Source organism: Chiloscyllium punctatum, chromosome 8 (genome assembly GCF_047496795.1).
Source record: "Chiloscyllium punctatum isolate Juve2018m chromosome 8, sChiPun1.3, whole genome shotgun sequence".
NCBI classification, from domain to species: Eukaryota; Metazoa; Chordata; class Chondrichthyes; order Orectolobiformes; family Hemiscylliidae; genus Chiloscyllium; species Chiloscyllium punctatum.
In genome coordinates this window covers 111,797,101-111,805,953 of record NC_092746.1, presented here as the reverse complement: position 1 = coordinate 111,805,953, position 8,853 = coordinate 111,797,101, and positions in this window count along the sequence as shown.

Genomic DNA, 8,853 nt, shown 5'->3' with positions numbered 1-8,853 from the left:
CAGAGAGAAGATAGGAGAAGGTCGCGGGGCCCAGCCGCACCTACGCCGGGTGTCCTTGGAGAAGGAGCACGCGATGTCCACCAACACCTTGGAGTCGTTCAGGGAGAGGTGGGCGCCGCAGGGAGTGGAGTGCATCATTTCTCCCTCCAACTCTATTTTGATTTAGTCCCCACCCTCCCCTTCACTGTTTTGATCACACAGCATTGCCCTGTGGTTTGAAGGGCAGTGCTTGTCACTGGCCACTCAGGTGTTTTTCATATCTTCCTGGTGGTGGAAATTGAATAAAGATTCGTGCACTTTGTGTCTTTCACTGTGTCGCACATCTACACAAAAAAAACCAGTAGATTCCCCTCTTCCGGGGTTACGTTAGAGCCCGGGTGTCCTTGGAGAAGGAGCACGTGGTGTCCACCAACACCCTGGAGTTGTGACTGGCCACTCGAGTGTATCCTTCTCTTTGGAGATTGGATCAGTGTGTGACTGTGACTCTGTATGTGCAAGGACTCTCCCTGTTGTTGCTTGGGGCCTGCCTCACTGCTGCTGCCTGGGACTTGCCTTGGGGCCCCTCCCCAGGACCTCCACCACTGCTGCTGCCGTTGCCTGAGGAGAGGCCTGCCTCCACTGCTGCTGCTGCCCGAGGCCTGCCTCCACCATCACTGCCTGGGACTCGCCCTGGGACCCCTCCCCAGGACCTCCACCACTGCTGCTGCTGTTGCCTGAGGCCTGTCTCCACCGCTGCTGCCTGGGACTCGCCTTGGGGACCCTCCCCAACGGGCCTGCCCCCCCCAACTGCTGCGACCAAGGGCCTGCCCAAGACTTGCCAGAGGCCTGCCTCCACTGCTGCTGCTGCCTGAGATCTGCCTCCACCACCGCTGCCTGGGACTCAATTTTGGGGCTGCCTGGGACTTGCCTTGGGGACCCTCCCCAACAGGTCTGCCCCACACCGCTGCAACCGAGGGCCTACCTGGGACTCACCTGAGGCCTGCCTCCACTGCCGTTGTCACCTGAGGCAGGTCTCCACCGTCACTGCTTGGGACTCTCCCAGCAACCTCCACCACAGCTGCTGCCAGAGGCCCGACTCCACCACCACCAGCAGAGTATGGCGAGCCCGAAGGTCGCGGGGCCCAGCCGCACCTACGCTGGGGTAGCCGCTGCCTTAGGCTCGGCTGTCCCAGCCCCGGCCACAAACCACACCCCCTTTCATCACCTCACTAAACGCCTGGGGGTCAAGGCCTATCCCCACCCCAACATGACCATCGAGGCCTGCAGCAAGGCCATGGCTAGTGTGGTCAGCCCACTGGCCATCGTCGGTGCGGCCCGGATGTATGGGAAGGCCGTATATTTCCTAAAGACCGAGCAGGCGGTCCACCTGGCCGTGGAGAGGGGGCTCACTGTGGGCGGGACACATTTGCCCGTCGACCCTCTGGAGGTTACGGCCCAGAGGGTCGTGATCTCCAACGTCCCGCCCTTCATTACCAGCAAGCTCCTTCTCCCCCACCTCACCACCTTGGGGGAGATCCGGTCAGGGATCCAACCGCTCCTGCTCGGTCTGAAGGACCCCGCCCTCCGGCATATCTACTCCTTCCGACGCCAGGTGTTCATTTGCCTGGCCCGGGAGAAGGTCACGGAGGGCTCGTTTACCCTCCTCCACGAGGGTGCGGCCTACCGCGCCTTCTGGACGGCGGACGGCGTGCGGCGCCACCTGTGCTGCGAGGTGTGGCACATTAGGGAAAACTGCCCCACCCAGAAAGCTGCCCAGCCCGCGCCAATGGCTGACGGTGGTGCCGCCGCACCCACTCCCCCTCCCCCTCCAAAGTCAACACCACAAGCCCCGGCACCGGAGCCTAAGCTGGAGGCTTCCAATCCTCCAGCCTCCAGCAGGGAGGGGGGTGAGCGTCCAGCCGGCCGGAAGGCGCTGAAGAAGACGCGTCGCGACAAGCCCGCCCACGGGGAGACCACCCTATCCCCTTCCCCGATACCCAGCCCATGACCTGCCCCGCCCCACCCCAGCACGACAATGCCCCGGCACGGGAACCCTGACCCCCAGACCCCCAAACCCCCAAACCCATACCCGACCCTGACCCTGACCCCACATCTACCCCCCACCTCGATGGAGAAACCCCTGGGGCTTCGCCGCCCGCCCCAGGCACTGCAACACCTGGCCCGGGGGACCCCCGAGCCCAGCCCCACCCTAGCACTAACCTCAGGGGGACCACCGCTGCCCAACCTCCCACAGCAACCGTGTCTCCGAACCCCGGAGAGGGAACTGGGGTCCTGCCCTACCCGCCATCACCTGATAAACCAGGGGCAGGGCAGGAAGTGACACAGCTGACCCTCCCCACCCTGGCCATGCCCCCTGCCTTCCCCCAGCCAATCGTATTCCAGGAAAGGCTGGGGGGTGGGGGCTCAGGTCCGATGAGCACCAAGGCGGGCGGGGAGGGAAAGGCACATAAATTCCCCCCTGTCTATCTGGGGAAGAGGGGCTGGCCTTTGGAGGGGAGAGACAGTCTTGCAGTGTGCTGGTGGCGCTGCTCCTCTCCAGGGGACGGGCCCATGGTATCCCCCAACTGTCCCGCGCTGTGACCCGACCTAGCAGAACCCCCTGGGGCTACAGCAGGCCTTCCTGCTACCTCGACTCCACTGGCCCCTGGGGCGGACCTTTACAACGACGAGGGCCACGGTGCGGGTGACAACAAAGGACCCTTTACTGGGTCGCCGAGCGGCGGAGGGGAGGAAGGTGTTATCCTCGCTCCTCCCTCCCAGACTGTTTTTCCGGGGGCCTTGGTCCTGGGGGATGACCTTTTTTCCTGGGGGGCGATTTTTTCCCCGAGGAGCCAGGCGTCCCGGTGTTGGGAGAGGAGCGGGGCCCCGAACCTCTGCCGCCCGACAACCCGAACTCGGGGGCGTTCCGGGACGGGGTGCGCCGAGGAAGGTACCGCCGGTGACCCTGGGGGTGGGGTCGCCGGGGGTTCGAGGCCGGTTGGCGGCGCCGGACCAGCCCCCATCCTCTCGGTGGGGGAGGGGTCGGCGACCGAGGGCGACCTCCCGGAGGAGGGTTCGGGATCGGTGGCGGACACCGGGGACGACGTGGACTCTGTCTGCAGTGACGTTTTTGAGTCCCAGGTGCCCCCCGCCGATCTCCCCCCTCATCCCCCTCGAGGAACTCCGGGAATTTGTCGAGGAAACTCGAGGTCGCCGGGATAGAGCCCAACTGGCGCTCGACCGCTGGAGCTCTTTTGAACAAGTTTATTGGTCGGTCCATGCTGCTCGCCAGGCGCCTGGGCTCAATTCCAATGAGCGAAAGCGAGTCAGGAACTTCCTGGGGGCACTCCTGGTGAGGGCGAGGGACTCGTCTGCCCCTCCCTCGTCCTCCCAGTAATTGGGTTTTAACTGTACTGGTGGTGGTACACAACGCTTCCGATATGGAGACGACTATAGCCAGCCTCAACATCAACGGCAGCAGGGAGTCACAGCACAGATTCCAGACCCTCTCGGTCTGGGACGGGAGGTATGCGGTGTGCTTCCTGCAAGAAACCCACACTACCCCGGGAGACGAAGCCACCTGGCTCCTGGAGTGGCGAGGGGGGGGTCTACATGAGTCACCTCACCCGTAGATCTGGCGGGGTGGCTATCCTGTTGGCCCCGCATTTTCAGCCGGAGATCTTGGGGGTCAGGGAGCCAGTGCCAGGCCGTTTGCTTCACCTGACTGTTCGGCTGGGGGGGCGCGGTGCTTCACTTGGTGAACATCTACGCTCCCCTGGCCGGGCCGAGGCAAGCGAGCTTCTTTCAAGAACTGTCCGCTCATCTGGCTTCCATCGACGAGAACCAGTGCGTCGTCCTCGGGGGAGATTTTAACTGCGTCCTCGAGGGCAGGGACCACGGCGGTGCCCGCACTGGCTGTGCGTCGGGGAAGAGGTTGGGGGACTTGGTCAAGTCCTTCGACCTGGTGGACGTCTGGCGGAATCTCCATCCCGACTCCATCGCCTTCACCTTCGTGAGGCCTGGGGTCGGAGCGTCCAGAATCGACCGCCTGTACGTTTCGCGGGCGTACGCCTCCTGTTTTCCGAAGGCCTCCACGCGGCAGGTGTCGTGCACGGACCATCACCTGGTGTGGGCTGAACTCCTTCCGTTCGGCGCCAGGCTCGGCTCCGCGTACTGGCACTTTAACAACCAGCTGCTGGAGGACGAGCGGTTCCGGGACTCGTTTCGTCGTTTCTGGGCCGGCTGGAGAAGGGAGCGGGGAAGCTTCCCCTCCCTGAGGCTATGGTGGGACGTGGGCAAGGCTCACGTCCGCGTCTTCTGTCAGGAGTACGCGAGGGGGTCGACCAAGAAGCGGAAATCCAGGATCGGGGAGTTGGAGAGGGAGATGCTCGACCTGGAGTCACGCCTCGGTCAGCCCGACGCGGACCCGGCCCTGCGCGGGGTGTACGAAGAGAAGAAGGCCGCGCTCCGGGACCTGCAGCTCGTCGGGGCTCGGGGCGCGTACGTGAGGTCGCGGATCCAGCTCCTCCAGGACCTGGACCGCGGCTCCCCCTTCTTCTACTCGCTGGAAAAAAGGCGCGGCACCCGTCAGCAGCTCCTTGTGCTGCTGGCCGACGACGGGGCCCTCGTCTCGGATCCGGAGGGCATCAGGGCCCACGTCCGAAACTATTACACGGCTCTGTTCTCTCCGGATCCGTCCAGCGAGGACGCTCGCAGAGTTCTGTGGGAGGACCTGCCGCAGCTCAGCCCGGAGGACGCCGGAAGGCTCGACGCTCCCGTCACTTTAGAGGAGCTGACCGGCGCCCTCGACCGGCTCTCGAGGGGCAAAACCCCGGGGCTGGACGGGCTGACTGTGGAGTTCTTCAGGGCGTTCTGGGACGTCCTGGGGAACGACTACGCACAGGTCCTGGGGGAGTGTCTAAATGCCGGACAGCTGCCCCTTTCTTGGCGCAGGGCGGTCATCGTCCTGCTGCCGAAGAAGGGGGACCTTCGTTCTTTGAAGAACTGGCGTCCGGTCTCCCTCCTCAGCACGGACTACAAAATCTTCGCCAGGGTGTTGTCTTCTCGCCTGGCTTCCGTGCTGGCCCACATGATTCACCCAGACCAGTCCTACACGGTCCCGGGCCGGAGGATACACGACAACGTCCACCTGGTCCGGGACCTGATCCATTTCTGTCGACGGGCTGGTCTGCCGAGCGCCTTCCTGTCTCTCGACCAGGAGAAGGCGTTCGACAGGGTCGATCACGAGTACCTGCTCGGGACTCTGCGGGCGTTCGGGTTCGGGACGCGGTTCGTTGCCCGGATCCGACTTTTGTACGCCGCCGCAGAGTGTCTGGTTAAAGTTAACGGGTCCCTGACGGCGCCCCTTCGCTTCGGGAGAGGAGTGCGTCAAGGCTGCCCCCTGTCCGGCCAGCTGTATTCCCTGTGCGTGGAGCCTTTCCTGCGCCTCTTGCGGAGGAGGTTGTCGGGGCTGGTTCTGCGCGGCGCGGGCACGGGGGTGGTCCCCTCGGCCTACGCCGACGACGTGCTCCTCACTTTCACCGACCCGGCTGACCTGGGGAGGATGCGCGAGTGCCAGGCCGTGTACTCTGCGGCGTCTTCCGCCAGGATCAACTGGGCCAAGTGTTCCGGACGACTGGTCGGTCCGTGGCGGGTGGACTCTCTGCCGGAGGAGTTACGGGGGTTCAGCTGGAGTACCACCCATCTCCTCTACCTGGGGGTCTACCTCAGCCCGGCTGAGGAATCCTGGCCGGCCAACTGGCAGGAGCTGGAGGCCAAAGTCTCGGCTCGCCTAGGCCGCTGGACAGGACTGCTCCGAGTGCTATCTTACAGGAGTCGAGTGCTGGTCATAAACCAGCTGGTGGCCGCCATGCTGTGGTACCGGCTGGTCACTTTGGTCCCTCCTCCTGGCTTTGTCGCTGACATCCAGAGAACATTGGTCGACTTCTTCTGGGACAAAAAGATGCACTGGGTCGCCGCGCAGGTTCTGAGTCTCCCTATCGAGGAGGGCGGTCAGTCGCTGATGTGCGTCCGCACCCAGGTCGCGACGTTCCGCCTTCAGACCTTGCGGCGATACCTTTACGTCGAGCCTCCTCCTAGGTGGTGCGCCCTGGCGACGTATTTTTTCCGCCAGGTGCGTAACCTCAACTACGACACGCAGCTCCTGTTCGTCGACCGCAACGGTTTGGAGGTCGCCCTCAAGGTGCTGCCTGTCTTTTACCAGGACCTGATCACTGTCTGGAACATGGTCGAATCGCGTCGCGCCTACCCTCCGGCTGGAGTAGCGGCTGTCGTCAGGGAGCCGTTGCTCAGGAATCCGCACCTCCGTACTCGCGGATTCGAGTGGCTGTCAGAGGGGAGGGCCGTGGCGGCGAGGGCGACCAGGGTCGGGGGCGTGCTGGGTGCCAGGGGCCTGGGCTGGACGCTGCCGCAGGACATAGCTAGCAGGGCAGCAGTAGACGTCCGGTACGTGGCCACCGCCATCCGACGCCTTAAAACGGCGGTGCTCGGACCCGACGTAGTGCACCAGTTGGAGGACGCTCAGGTGTGCGGTGGGATCCCGTCCGCGCTCACCCCGGCCCGGACGGAATTTCACATTGGCCCCAAGGTCCCGTACTTCCCGCGGGAGCCTGTGCCCCACAACCTGAGCCGCCTCCGGAATTTTAATTTTGTTTCTTTTAAGGATATTAAAAGGAAGGCCCTGTATCGACTGCTGCTGCACACCGTCCACCTCTTCTCCCTCATCCACCGTCCGGACACGCCTTGGCGTGCCCATTTGCCACCGGGCGGTGGGGATCCCCAGTGGAGGGCTCTCTACGCGGGAGTCCTCCCCCTTTCTCTCGGGGATCTGGGGTGGAGGGTGCTGCACGCAGCAGTCCCCTGCAACCGCAGGTTGCGGTGGTTCACGGACTCCCAGCCCAACTGCTTGTTCTGTGGCGCTGTGGAGTCCGTGGACCACGTATATATTGGGTGTGGGCGTTTGCACTCCCTTTTTGATTTCCTCAAAAACCTTCTCCTCTGTTTCTGGCTGCACTTCAGTCCCACGCTCCTGATCTTCGGGCACCCGGTACGGAGGAGGGAGGGCAGGTCCGAGGACCTCCTCGTGGGTCTGCTCCTGGGCCTGGCCAAACTGGCCATCAACAGGTCCAGGCAGCGGGCCGTGGAGGGGGTCGTTAGGGCCGACTGCCTGCCCCTCTTCCGGGGTTACGTTAGAGCCCGGGTGTCCTTGGAGAAGGAGCACGCGGTGTCCACCGACACCCTGGAGTCGTTCAGGGAGAGGTGGGCGCCGCAGGGAGTGGAGTGCATTATTTCTCCCTCCAACTCTATTTTGATTTAGTCCCTACCCTCCCCTTCACTGTTTTGATCACATAGCATTGCCCTGTGGTTTGAAGGGCAGTGCTTGTCACTGGCCACCCGGGTGTTTTTCCTATCTTCCTGGTGGTGGAAATTGAATAAAGATTTGTGCACTTTGTGTCTTTCACTGTGTCTCACATCTACAAAAAAGGAAAAAAAAAAGAAATAAAAAAAAAAAAAAAAAGATTTGTGCACCTTGTGTCTTTCACTGTGTCTCACACACCATGGGTGCTTGGGAAAAAATAAGCACTACCACAGTTAGGCGGTAGTGTGGGGGTTAAGTGAAAAAAAAGGGAGGAAAGGAAAAAAAAATCCAGACAGCATCAGGGGGAACAGGCAGGAGGCTGGAGGAACACAGCAAGACAGGCAGCATCAGGAGGTGAAGTTGATGTTTTGGGTGTAACCCTTCTTCAGGACTGGGGGTGGGTGTGAGGGGGAGCTGCAGATAAAGGGGTGGCAGGGGCAGGGTGGTGAAGTGGAGATAGGTGAACACAGGCAGAGGGGACGACCTGAGTTGGTCAATGGGAAGCATGAATCCAGTCAGTGGCAGGGAGCAGTGGAAGGGTGGGGGAGGGGCTGGGAAGGGAGGCTATTTGAAATTGGAGAACTCATTGTTGAGTCCTCCAGACTGTAGGGTGCCCAGGGAGAAGATGAGGTTTTGTTCCTCCAATTTGTGACTGTGTTTGTTTTGGCAATGAGGAAGCCAAGGATGATCATGTCGGAAAGGGAGTGGGAAGGGGAATTCAAATGGGCGGTGACTGGGAGGTCCTCCCCCTTCCTTCCACTCCGCCCTGCCACTGACCGGATTCATTCCTCCCATTGGCAACCGGGTTGCACCCTCTACCTGTCTTCACCTATCCCAACCTCATCACCCTGCCCAGGCCTCCCCATTTATCTGCAGCTTCCTCTACACCCACCCCCAGTCCTGAAGAAGGGTTACACCTGAAGCATCAACTTCTCCACCTCCTGATGCTGCCTGTCTTGCTGTGTTCTTCCATCCTCCTGCCTGTCCCTCCTGATGCTGCCTGTCTTGCTGTGTTCCCCCAGCCTCCTGCCTGTCCAGAAAGGTTGAACAAAGCAGAGAGGTTGAGCTGAGAATTGAAAATAAGTCTTTCTCAGGAGAACTCAATGCCTCCGTTCCTTGTCCAAAGGGTGGATGCCAAGCTGTTTCGAATGACAAGACATAGTCCTGGATGGGGGAGCAAAGACAGAAGGTGCTGGAGAAACTCAGCAGGTCTGGCGGCTTCTGTGGAGGGAAAAGCAGAGTAAATGTTTTGAGTCCAGTGACCCTTCATCATAACTGGGAAGGTTGGTGGTGCTGGTTGCGTATGATGGTGCCTCTCAGCTGCACCCCCATCCCCGTGCCCCCCCATGGACCTCATGCAATTCCCAGGTGTCTGCTTCAGAAACTAATACCCGTTCATCAGCCCTTTCAAAGTTTAAACAAAAATCGGCTTCAGAGAGTGGCTGGGCAACATAGCCTCTCGATTTGATTTTGTGAACATTGACGCAACAACATAG